Source organism: Saccopteryx bilineata, chromosome 11, assembly GCF_036850765.1.
Source record: "Saccopteryx bilineata isolate mSacBil1 chromosome 11, mSacBil1_pri_phased_curated, whole genome shotgun sequence".
NCBI classification, from domain to species: domain Eukaryota; kingdom Metazoa; phylum Chordata; class Mammalia; order Chiroptera; family Emballonuridae; genus Saccopteryx; species Saccopteryx bilineata.
Genome location: NC_089500.1, coordinates 797,624 through 809,771, shown reverse-complemented (window position 1 = coordinate 809,771; position 12,148 = coordinate 797,624). Strand labels below are relative to the sequence as shown.

The 12,148-nt window shown below is 43.7% G+C and overlaps 1 protein-coding gene across 4 annotated transcripts in view; it reads left to right on the top strand.

Annotated features, from left to right (window-relative positions):
- ATP9B (ATPase phospholipid transporting 9B (putative)) overlaps positions 1–12,148 on the top strand; it is a 120,573-nt gene that overhangs the window by 77,351 nt on the left and 31,074 nt on the right. The window lies entirely within an intron of this gene.

The following is a 12,148-nucleotide window of genomic DNA, read 5'->3' as shown; positions in this document are numbered from 1 at the left end:
TAAAGAAGAGGGATTGTCTACATTAAAAGTTTATCAATTTTTAAAAAGGTTTCAGCCTAGCACTTTCCAAGATTTAAAGTGATCTGTTTTATACAGACCCACAAAAATGTTTATAGAATGTTGAGGATGAAATTACTGCCCAAGTTGCCAGTCACTTTTTTGTAGTGGTTTCTTTGGCAGGAGCTAGGACAGGGGTCCCCAAACCGCATGCGGCCCCCTGAGGCCATTTATCCGGCCCCCGCTGTACTTCCGGAAGGGGCACCTCTTTCATTGGTGGTCAGTGAGAGGAGCATAGTTCCCATTGAAATACTGGTCAGTTTGTTGATTTAAATTTACTTGTTCTTTATTTTAAATATTGTATTTGTTCCCATTTTGGTTTTTTACTTTAAAATAAGATATGTGCAGTGTGCATAGGGATTTGTTCATAGTTTTTTTTATAGTCCGGCCCTCCCAACGGTCTGAGGGACAGTGAACTGGCCCCCTGTTCTACCCGAACATCAAGTTCAAGGTGAAAACCAGATCAGAGGAGAAGAACTTGTGCTTTTATCACATTAGTAACAAGAAGAATGCTAGCAAGAGGCATTTAAATGAGCAGAAACTGTGGGTCAGCAGGAGCCCAGCACAGGAAGGTCCAGGGGGCCCGTGAGCCCATCCTGAGCTGCCCACACAGGCCAGAGGGAGAGTGGTGGAGAACACAGGCAAAGATGTAGTTATGGGAATGAAGACAGTGTCGTGTCCAGCACACACCAGCAGGCACTGGGACCCAGGGGGCCAGGCTGGAGTGGGACACAGAAGCTGCAAGCATTGGCCCAGTAACCTGGAAACAAGTCCTGTGGTGGCGACACAGAGGTCCATTAACAGTGCCGTGCAGGTGCGCTGTGAAGTGTGATGGCTTTGGGCTGCAGAGTGCTAGGTGACGGGTCAGAAGTGAATCGGAAACTATTGTATTTAAACCAAAACTGAAGCCGTTGTATGTGAGTTAGTAGTGTGGAATTCACCTTGTGAGAGTAAATCAACTCTGCCCTTACTTGTGTCTGTCTGAAGCATCTTTCTCATAGATGAGCTCCAATTGGGGGCTAGCCCATGACACGGAGATATCGTGGTCTCTGTCATCCTACTGCCTGCGGACCTCTCCCTCCCAGTCCAGCTGCAGGGTCGTGATACTGTAATTTTGAGGGTGAAGGCTTGATGAAGCCTCCCTGAGACCCTCAGGCTCCTCCTGGACCCCCTGCAGCTACCAAGCATGACCTCCGTGCCCTGTTTGCTGGCGTGTGTGCTGTGCTCAGCTCCCGGGTGCCTTCAGTTGTTGGACGGAGTTCCAGAGTTCTCAGTCCAGACTCTTCCTTGTGGCTCCTTCTAGCTGGGCCACAGCAGCATTCATCCAGGGGTAGAACCTGCTGAGTATATTTTGCCATAAGACAGCTCCCTGATTGCCAGAATTTTAGCTCTCCGATCAGGGCACCCTTTCTGTCGTGGTATCGTGCTTGTTTCCACCACCAGCACGTGTAATTCCAGTCAGTGAAGGCCCTCTAAGTGCTGCCCCCACATTCTGATACTAGTGTTGTGACCTAGCAGTTGTCTTCTGGTGGTGGAGTAATTAATTTGTGTCTAAGAGCTTTTGAGTGTGATAGTTGCCTAACATAGGGTTTCCTTGTGGAAGGTTTGCTGGCTTCCAATGACCCTTAGCTGCCATCTGGTGCACACTCAGTGCTTCTGTCATCTGCTGCTAATTGCTGTCACCTGTACATTCAGTCCCTCCTAACTGAGACAGTGTGAGTAGGGTGCGTGTTGCCTTGAGAGGTGGGGTCTTCATGTCTGCATCTGTGGGTCCCTAGAAAAGAAACAGAAGGCTGGAGGCTTCTCAGTAGAAGCATTTAAAGTTAATTTGTATTTTAATACACAAGGTATGAAAGATGGTGGCTGTTTGTGAAAGTTATTAATTCACTAAGTCCAAGTGTTTTGTCTGTTTTATGGTTTGTTTTAATGGTTTCAGCACTTAGTGGCCCATTTAGGCTAGAAGATTGTCTCCACAACATCTTACAGATGACTTCGTAAGCTGGTAAGCTTTAGTCGGGCACTAGCCTATAGCACCATATTAATGTATTTTACTTGTAATTTAGAGAACAAGAAGAACACCCTGATTGGAGGCTAAACTGTCCCCTGTGGCACTAGCACAGCTGATAATCGCGAACTAGGAAGATGTGTGTATCAAATAGTTTACAAAATGAAGCCAGCTGTGTTTCCCTACATACTGTGGCTTCCTGACATGCATCATTAAACCTTATTAGCTACTTCCTTTTACAAAGATTCTTGTAGTCTTGAACATTGCATATTAACATTTTCTGTCCCTCCAACTGGAAATGATTTGCTTTATTGCAGAGTGTCAACTTGCTCTAGTTTCTGACGCGTTCTAATTGGTACTTCAGAGTATAATCATCGAGAGATACCATGCCACGCATTTCTTTATTTGGAAATTAATACAGACCTTTTCACTTTATCTGTCATTCTGGGCAACTTTTCACACAATTCCCGACTCTCAGGATTGCTTACAAGCCATTAAGTATGAAATGGTTCATAAAATGTCTTTGAAGATACAAAAATTTTGGATGGTTTAAAATAGTGTTACATTTTGCCAAGCTACAGTACCTCTTACTAGATAGTTATAATAATAAAAAGTAAGATGAAAAGTTTATTCAACCCTTCTATGCTTATTTAAATTTTTTGAGAAAGTTGCTAAATTCCATTTTTGTTACAAAACAAAAGAATACAAGTCATGAGATCCCTGGATTTTGAAAACTAACATTGATTTAAAGTTTCATTCTATTTTTTGACATTCTGCTTAGCTGCCTTGAACATTAAGATGTTTACTACAGTTACCTCTGGTTAGCGTTGATTATTCTGATGTGTGGGTGGGACAGAAAAGGGACAGAACTGTGTCACTTCGTTCAAGATAATAGTAACTCAAAGGTGTTTCAAACCCAGGTCGGCATTTATGTATCTCCACAACCAGAAATAGCTGGTGTGCATTTTGATACAAGGGATTTTCACCGATTCAATGACTAGTGGTCATGATGTGAATTCCAGTCAGTATCTTAGGAGTAGACTCGTCGGGTCAGCTAAGGGCTCTTGACTTAAAAACACTGCTAAGTGGTTTTGTGTGGTGACGGGTGCCAGATATTGGGAAACTGGGGTGAAGATCTCACATGGTCCATAAATTCCCATGTATTTGTTCAATAAACCACTAGGCGCTGAAGGAGATGGTGACACACTCCTGGACACTGTCACATCCTTGGTGACAGCTGGGCCTCCTGGTCCTGTGCAGGTTCTGGGGGAGCCGCCTGCAGGAAACAAGGATGTGAGACTGTGCGGAGCTGAACCCACTGTACAGGGACAGTTAGTCACACATTGCCGAGTTTTCCTGTGGTTGTCATCCCCCACGCCCACCCCAAGATGCCATTGCTTAGAATGAGCAGCTTCATAATGCCGTGTTCACTGACTCAAGTAGTCCTTCAGAAAACCAGCCTTTCTGACCTCTATTCTGTAAAAACGTTAACTACTATTTAATGAATCCCCTCACACAAACCATTAAGTACCTCATACTTGTTGGTATACCAACATTAGAATTTTGAAATTAATCACCAAACAGATTTCTGACTTTATTTTAAAATTCATCTGTGTCATGACCTCTGATGAAGAGATCCTAGGGCTGGGAATTAAAGTTACATCGTGAATTAATAACATTTACTAATAAAAACTTAGCTGTTCCCAAAGTTATGTGAGGGAAGTAACTAAGCAGGTGGAAAAGTGGTATCCCTGTCCCATGCAATTTCCCTGTTCAAACAACAGTCCCTGTGGCTGTGTCCCGGGAGGCTCCAGGCAGGGGGCGGTCTGATGCCTGGCTGACCCACCTGCTGCGACAATGGCCACAACTGGCTCTGCTGAGACAGTGCCATTTGTGTCCTCCTCTGTGCCCCACCTCACCATCACCCGGGCAGCAGCAGCTCTGAGCCACCCACAGGCATCCTGCCTTCAGTGCCTCACTTTCTGGAGAGCAGAAGGTGGGAAGTAGGCTTGCAGCCCTTTGAAGAGAGTTCAGAGGACTCCCTGCAGAGATGGTCACGATGCCCGAATTCCAGGACAGATGGCATCCGAAGCCCTGGCTGCATAGCTAGTCATTTTCTTAACAAGTATGACTAGACCCCAAATTTTAGTATTGTTATTATGAATGTACTTCAGAGTACAAGATTGTTTTCCACTCAATAATATATTTTATAAATTAAACATGTCAGTATTTTAAGTGTATTTTTTAAGAGTGTTTCTTTAAAACACTCACACAAGATATTTAAAATAAGGAACTTGGTACATTCAGGAGAAAATAAAGACCCTCAGGCATGGGCCTCTGGGAGGAGACTGTGTACTCAGTACTCTAGAGGGGGAGAGCGGAGATGGGGGAGTGAACTGAGGCTGCCTACCAGCAGCCCCCAGAAGCACGTCTGCCCTGCTGCTGCACCCAGGTCGGCCTTTCTTTACAGCAGCAGTGCCATGCAGACGGAGTCCTAGACAAATCTGTGTCCCATGTTCCTACGGATAAGAGAATTCTCGAGGGGCTCTGGAGAAGCCCCAAGCAGCCGGAGCTCCTGGATGGCACCAAGGGCTGGCGTGCTGACTCCCATGCTCCGCAGCCTGGGCACTGTGGCCCTGAGGTCCTGGGTGTCATGTTCTTGGGTAATAAGGATTCAAGTGTATCTGTTAAAATAAATATAAAGTTCCCAAAATAAACTGCTTATGTAATTGGATTACATTGAAATCCAAATACCTAGCCTCAAATTTCACTTATGTGAATGATGTTAGATGTTGAGGTTTCTGCTGTCAGTGGGTAGCTTAAGTTAGTGAAATAATTCTTTTAAATTGGTGGGTGGTCTTGGCAAAACCATTTATAATTGATAGCTTCCTACATTGTTAAGACAATGCGGTAAACATATAGATATGCAGGAAGTTGAAACCATTAAGGGAAGCTATTGTTACAATTTTAGATTTCCAAAATCTTCAAAGAATCTCCACATTGTACTGCCAGGCTGATTTCCAGCTGTATTTTGGATGTCATAGCTTTAAATATGCTTCCTATGTGACAGTAATTTTTATTCAGGAAATTTTCCCCGTATATAAGCCAGCATGTTAAAGTCTCGAGTTCTGTCTTGAATTCTGCATGGCAAAGTTTATATTTAGGGTTACTCCTTTTGTTTAAAAAACATGTCTTAGCTGTACTGAATTGGTGGAATTAAATCTAAGTTCTGCTTTCACCAAAAGCAGGTCTGCAGGATTCAGGAAAAAAGAAGCATCAAACTTGAGTGCCCTCTGCTGGCTAAGCCACAGCATGCCACACCTTTGCCTTGACACATACATACCCCATGAACCCCCGCCTAAGAAATGTTACTGTGAAAATATTCACACGAAACAGGACAGTGTACTGCTGCAGTGGTGGTGATGTGTATGGTTCGGCCTCTGTAGGTCCCTGATTTTCAAGTAAACTGGACTGTTACAAGATCAGGAGTACCATACATTAGAAAATCATGGGGTCTTCCTAATATTCAGTGCTGAGTAGTTTTTTGTTGTTTTTTAATGTTTATTTTATTGATTTTAGACAGAGAGGAAGGGGGAGAGAGAGAGAGAGAGAGAAAGGAACACCAATCTGCTCCTTTATGTGCCCTGACCAGGGATCAAACCAGCAACTTCTGCGCTTTAGGACCATGCTCTAATTCTGGGGTCCCCAAACTTTTTAAAACTAGGGGCCAGTTCACTGTCCCTCAGACCGTTGGAGGGCCACCACATACAGTGCTCCTCTCACTGACCACCAATGAAAAGAGGTGCCCCTTCCGGGTGCGGGGAGGAGGTCTGAATAAATGGCCTCAGGGGGCCACATGCGGCCCACGGGCTGTAGTTTGGGGACTTCTGCTAATCAGTTGAGCTGGGCCAGTGCTGGGTTTTAATGTAATTTGTGTACATAGAGTACATATTAAATTTCTAAATAGTTTCCAGGCTGTTCTGCATATTTGTGTATATTTTTGTGTTAAATATGACTTTGATATGTCACAGTTGAATATATTAAATAACTTTTTATACCTAAACAAAAATTTAAGCTACCATTCCCTTTTAAATCATTGTATTGCTTTAAATTGATGGCTTCTGATACATTGGTTGTACTTTTATAAAGGTTCTAATGTGACAGAGGAGGCTGTCAGATAGTAACTGGCATGACCGATTGTCCTGCATGAGCGTGTAAAGTGAGTCTCAGTGTGCAAAAGCAAATCTGAGATTTATGTATGTATGCATACATATGTTCATGGAATTGTGCTGTGTTAGGGCATTTGTGACAATTATGGGAAGTATCCTGTTGAGTAGATTTGTGTCATAGGAAAGGCAAAGGCCAGTGTTAAAGTTTCTCAGATGATCTGGAAGGGCTGCGGTTTGAGAAGATAGCCTTATTCTGCATCCACGAGCCCCCTTCAGACTTAGCAAGTAGTATATCTGTGGGTTTAGGGAGTAATTTCACCCTTTAATGATGTAGGCTAGCTGACCAAGTGGCCAGTCAGCATTGTCCTAAGTAAGCATGGATTTGGCCAGTACCAAATTTATGTAAACAAGGGCCAGGTGTTACTCTGAGATTCTCGTCTCCTCTCGGTTTCTCACATTCTCACATTGATTTGAAAAGTGGTTTTACTTCCTTGTCCAGTAGCTAAACCTTGCAGTAATCCTTTTTTGTTTACATAAAAATATAACAGCCTGACCTGTGGTGGTGCAGTGGATAAAGCGTTGACCTGGAACACTGAGGTCACCGGTTCAAAACCCTGGGCTTGCCTGGTCAAAGCACATATGGGAGTTGATGCTTCTTGCTCCTCCCCCCTTCTCTGTCTCTCTTTCTCTCTCTCTCTCTCTCTCTCTCTCTCTCTCTCTCCTCTCTCTAAAATTAATAAATAAAATGTTTTTTTAAAGAAAAAAATATAACAAGTCAATTTTCTTTTTAAATGTTAAATGTTCAAGGAAAAATGGCTTGAGTAATAACTATATAGTAAGCAAGAGAAAAACCTTAACTGCTGAATGTAGAGTAGTTGGACAAAATTTGTTGGTAGATAAAAATGTAGGATAAGAAATATGCTTTCAAATGAGACTTTAAAATGTTCACTATGTAAATATATATTTCTAGTTTTAAAAAGTAAAATGATAGATATATTGTAACATTAAGAATTGTCATACTGATACTTAGGGAGATTTTAAAGCACAAATTATTGAGCCAATGGGCTAGAATCGCTCAAAGAAGCTTCTTATTTCGCAGCTCACTGAGGCAGTAAATAATAGCTCAGACACATCTACAGTGTGGACTGGCCTACAGGTGCGACAAGCACTTGACACTCAGTAGTTCATATCCAAAAAGGAATAAATAAATAAACTCAAGAAGAGAAAAAAGGCTACATAGCATCACTTTAAAAAAATACTTTGAATTTAAACTCCAAAATGGAAAAAGTAATTGCTACAAGATTTAAGAGTTAAATTTAGTTTATGAGTTTCAATTATTTGAAGTACAGAAGCATAAATGAAGGTCTGCAAATTACTTATTTTTGTTGTTTCTTAAGATTCTACTAAAAGTGGAAAATATAGGGCTGATTTGCTTCCAAGGTATTTGAAGGGAGTGTGCTTTTTACAGAAATTTCAGTTACGTTGTCGTGAGGCCCTGTGTCAGTTTTGGAGTCACAGTCCAAATTCTGCATGACAAGGGCCAATGGGCTGGTTGAGGATAGCTCACCTGCGGAAAGATGAATAGCCTGAGCAACAGTGTCATTTCCACCAAGTCATCTTTCATTATAAAGCTGTGCTTCTGCCTGTGTGGAGTCGTCCTGAGGGAATTAACTATTAGATGGAGGCTTTTCTGTTTTTCAAATTACAATGTATTTAATTAATACAGGGAAAATATAGGACAAAATAATATTTTGCTTTCTATAAGAGTTCAGATTGGCTTTTTTGACATTTTGCATCTTATTTTGCTTTTCTAAAATAATTTCATGTAACAAATAAGTGTGAGTTTTAAGAGAGCGGCAAAAGTATGTTGATGTTCACATGTCAGGGCACGTGATGTTGATCAGCATATGATCAGCAGCTAGTGGTGTATATGCCTTTGTTCTAGAGAGTCACTGTAGGGAGTTTTTAATCACACGAGATTTGGTTTGGTGTGCACATTGATTTCTTAGGGACTTGGTGGCAGGACGAGGTCCGGCTCCGAGACGGATTGGAGTGGTGCTGTGTCACAGAGATAAGGTAGGCCCTCATTCATCCATGTGTGCATTAAAAAGAGCAGGCTGATCTTCTCTTGATTAAGCAGCAGAATATCGTATTTACCCTTTATTGTTGGTACAAACCATTATTTTCCTGAGCACCATTAGCTGTTTAAAACTTGGTACATAAATTAAAGAGGAGCTAAGTGGATTTGTGATCGCTGCCATTAGCAGCATTTTAGATTATACAGGCAATTATTGTGTTCATTATCCGAGAACAGCCCCTCCACAGAACCATTGTGGTGTATTAGACATTATGCACAAATTTTCCCTTAGAGATTAAAATTTCCAGTAGCGTATTTAATTTTGTTATCACAGTTGTTTCAAATAAAACAAATATTATGACAAGAAGGAGAAAATTTGCTTTACTACTATAGGAAACTATAATAAATATTAAAATATACTTCCTAGTATACTTAATTTACCTTTTCTTATATAGTCATAGTTGCTTCTAGTGATTATTAATATATTTTATGGGTGAAGTGGTTTTTCAGTCATAGTAGAAGATACTGTGGTCTGTTTGTTGTTCCAAGAAACTTTTTAAAGAAAAGAGCCACGTGACAACCCGGGCTGCCACCTCCCATGCCGCGGCAGCTTCAGACGTTCACAAGTTTAACGCTGAGTCGTTTCTAGGAGCCCAGACCGCAGGTGAGGTGTATCGAAGAGACTTGTAAAGGTGTTTTAGACTAATCAGTAATAAAAAATTAACTATTAATTGAAAGTGGACTTTTAAAGAAATGAGTAGAAATGTATTTTTTTCTTCTCATCATGTTTTGTTAGAATTGGCAAGAAAAAATAAGATCGCACCACATGCGTGACCTTATTTAATAAGCACAGTGATTTTCCCAGAAGAATCATCAGCTTTCAGGACTGGCTGCCTGCAGGGACACCTCGCGTGAGGAGCTGGGTTCCCCGGGCGGCTCCCCAGCCCTCAGTGTGGCGGGCCGGGAGGACAGCACCCTCTGGGGCTCCGCTCTTACCCTGTCCGGGCTCCGTCATTCCCAGAGGAAACGTGCCGTCCTGGCAGTTTTGTCCTGGCCTTCTGGCCATCAGGGCCGCGCTGCCAGAAAGTGGGAGGTGCTGGGTGTACATTTTGCAAGACAGTGATTCTTTATTTTATTACAAAAAAAGACCCACTCTGGAAGGCCAGATTAAATCATTCCTTTCACTTTTTAATGGGATTTGGATGAATAGAGTAAAATATGCACTTTGCATTCATTGATAGCATCTTTAGGTTGAGGTAATTGAGTCTTTTTTCCCTGACTGAATGAATAATGGCTTCATCTGACCCTCAGCGAGCCTGAGACTGAGGCCGCCTTTGTCACCGCACAGGGAGCAAGGCTGTGAAACATGCTCTACTTCCCTGGCTTAATTTTTCTTCATTTTAATCCAAAACCCTATTTTTCTCAATAATTCAAGCATAAACTATGTAGTACTTGAAGGATCGGAAATTGCAAGATATTTGTCCTCGTTGTGCCGCATTTTAAATGGAGTTGATACATCAGGCTGTGTCCTCGGCTGCCTAGGTCTCACGGAGAGCACGGCCTACAGCAGCCCTGCGGAGCCAGGCCTGGGGTGAGGTTGGCCGTGCGGGAGGTGCTGCGTGGGGAGCTCCGGTCTCTCTCCCGTGGGGCCCTGACAACCACTGACCCCCAGCAGAGAAGGGCCTGCACTCCAGCCACATGTGTGAGACCGACAGCCTCCCAAGGTGGGAGTCTGGACAGTAAGTGATTGATGCGTCCGTGCTATTCCTTCCCAGGTGGCACGGTTGAGGGCAGGGCCTGCAGTGGGAGAGGATGCCACTCATGTCTGAGTCCCAGTTGTTCCTGCGGTCTCTGCCCTGCTGTTAAAGACCAGGAAGTGTGCCCACCAGCTGGGCGGACTATGAGCTGTGGGTCTATGTGCTTGCTTAGAGAAGACCGCTCTCTGCCTTGCAGTTCTCTCTTATACTGTTTATTACTGGCGTGCGTCCTAGCCTTCCTACTAGATGGGCTGTTTCTTGTGGGTAAAATCTCAGTTTACTCATTTTTCATGACTTTAAAATTTAGCCAAAAAATATAGTAGACGTTTCCATTTATTTGTGTAATGAATTTTCTTCACAGCTACACTTAATGGATTGTCTGACAAAGTTTTATGGTTTTTTTCCAATTACAGAATTAGTGTTCTTATGAAAGTTTATGGCAAAAAAATTTTTTTTGATAGAGTCAGAGAGAGGGACAGATAGGACAGACAGGAAGGGAGAGAGAGATTAGAAGCACAATTCTTTATTGCAACACCTTCATTGTTCATTGATTGCTTTCTCATATGTGCCTTGACCAGGGCTACAGCAGACCGAGTGACCCCTTGCTCAAACCAGTGACCTTGGGCTCAAGCCAGGGACCTTTGGGCTCAAGCCAGCAACCTTTGGGCTCAAGCCATGTGGCAAATATTAATGCAAAACAGATATACACTAAATACATGAAATGTGGAAAAGGCTAGCTTTTTATTGATTGACCAAACACAGGGTTTCAAAAAGTAATGCAAAATAAAACAAGTTAACAATTAACTCAGTAAATTCACAAGCTTTTATATTTGAGAATTATAGTATCATTTATTTTATCAAAGTTTTGGCAGTCCTGTTTTCTTTTCCAATTATTGTCTTTCAAAATTTGTACCAGCTTCAGGAGAAACTCCGATGACCGACAGATGATGGCCTGACACAGACTTAGTGTTCCATTCATGTCCCACGAGTCACGGGCAAGCAGCTCTGCTCAGACATGTGCCCGGCCCGTGAGCACAGCCAGGTCAGGCACCTGTGGGCTCCCTGCCTCTGGCTGGCCCCGGGACCTCTGGTAGCACCAGTTTGCAGACGAGGAAAGTGAGACTTAAAGAGCATAAGGAAGGAGTCCCGGGTTCGATTTCTAGCCAGGGCACACAGGAGAAGTGCCCATCTGCTTCTCCACCCCTCCCCCTCTCCTTCATCTCTGTCTCTCTCTTCCCCTCCCGCAGCCAAGGCTCCATTGGAGCAAAGTTGGCCCGGGCGCTGAGGATGGCTCCATGGCCTCTGCCTCGGGCGCTAGAATGGCCCTGGTTGCAACAGAGCAACGCCCCAGATGAGCAGAGCATTGCCCCCTGGTGGGCATGCTGGGTGGATCCCGGTCAGGCGCATGCGAGGAATCTGACTGCCTCCCCGTTTTCAACTTCAGAAAAATACCAAAAAAAAAAAGCATAAGGACATTCCCCAAGGTCACACAGTTAGTAAGCAGATATTCACATCCAAGTTTTTAACAATGATGATGATAAGATGACGACATGCAAGGAGGCTCACCTTCTCCCAGGAGCTGTGCACTGTCTCCTATGACCCGGGTCCTATTGGAAGGCACTGTTGTGACCCCGCCTGAACGCGTGCCCTGGGTTACCCAGCCAGCTGGCAGGGCCAGCCTTCGGATCAGCCTCCACTGGACGCCCTGTATTGCTGTGTGGCCTCACTTCTCCCTCCACCTGGTTCTCCAGCCTTTCCCCAAAGCCCAGTGCCCTACCACCACCACCGCACACACTGTGCTGCATTGTCCTTCCACGAGGAAATGATGGGGAAGGTTTAATTGGCACTGACACAGCTCAGCCTGGACGATGCCCCCTCACAAGCACTGTGCTCTCAGTGTGCAGAGGGAAAGGCGTACAGCTCGCAGGTTCTCATTGTTTCTAGACCCTGCGCACAACACAGCAGACATTGAACTGATTCTCGCTGACATAATGGTCACTCACCTTTTGCTCAGCTTGTGAATGGTCCACAGGATGAATTAGAGTGTGGTCGGAGGCGGATTTAACAATGGGCGCACGCCCTA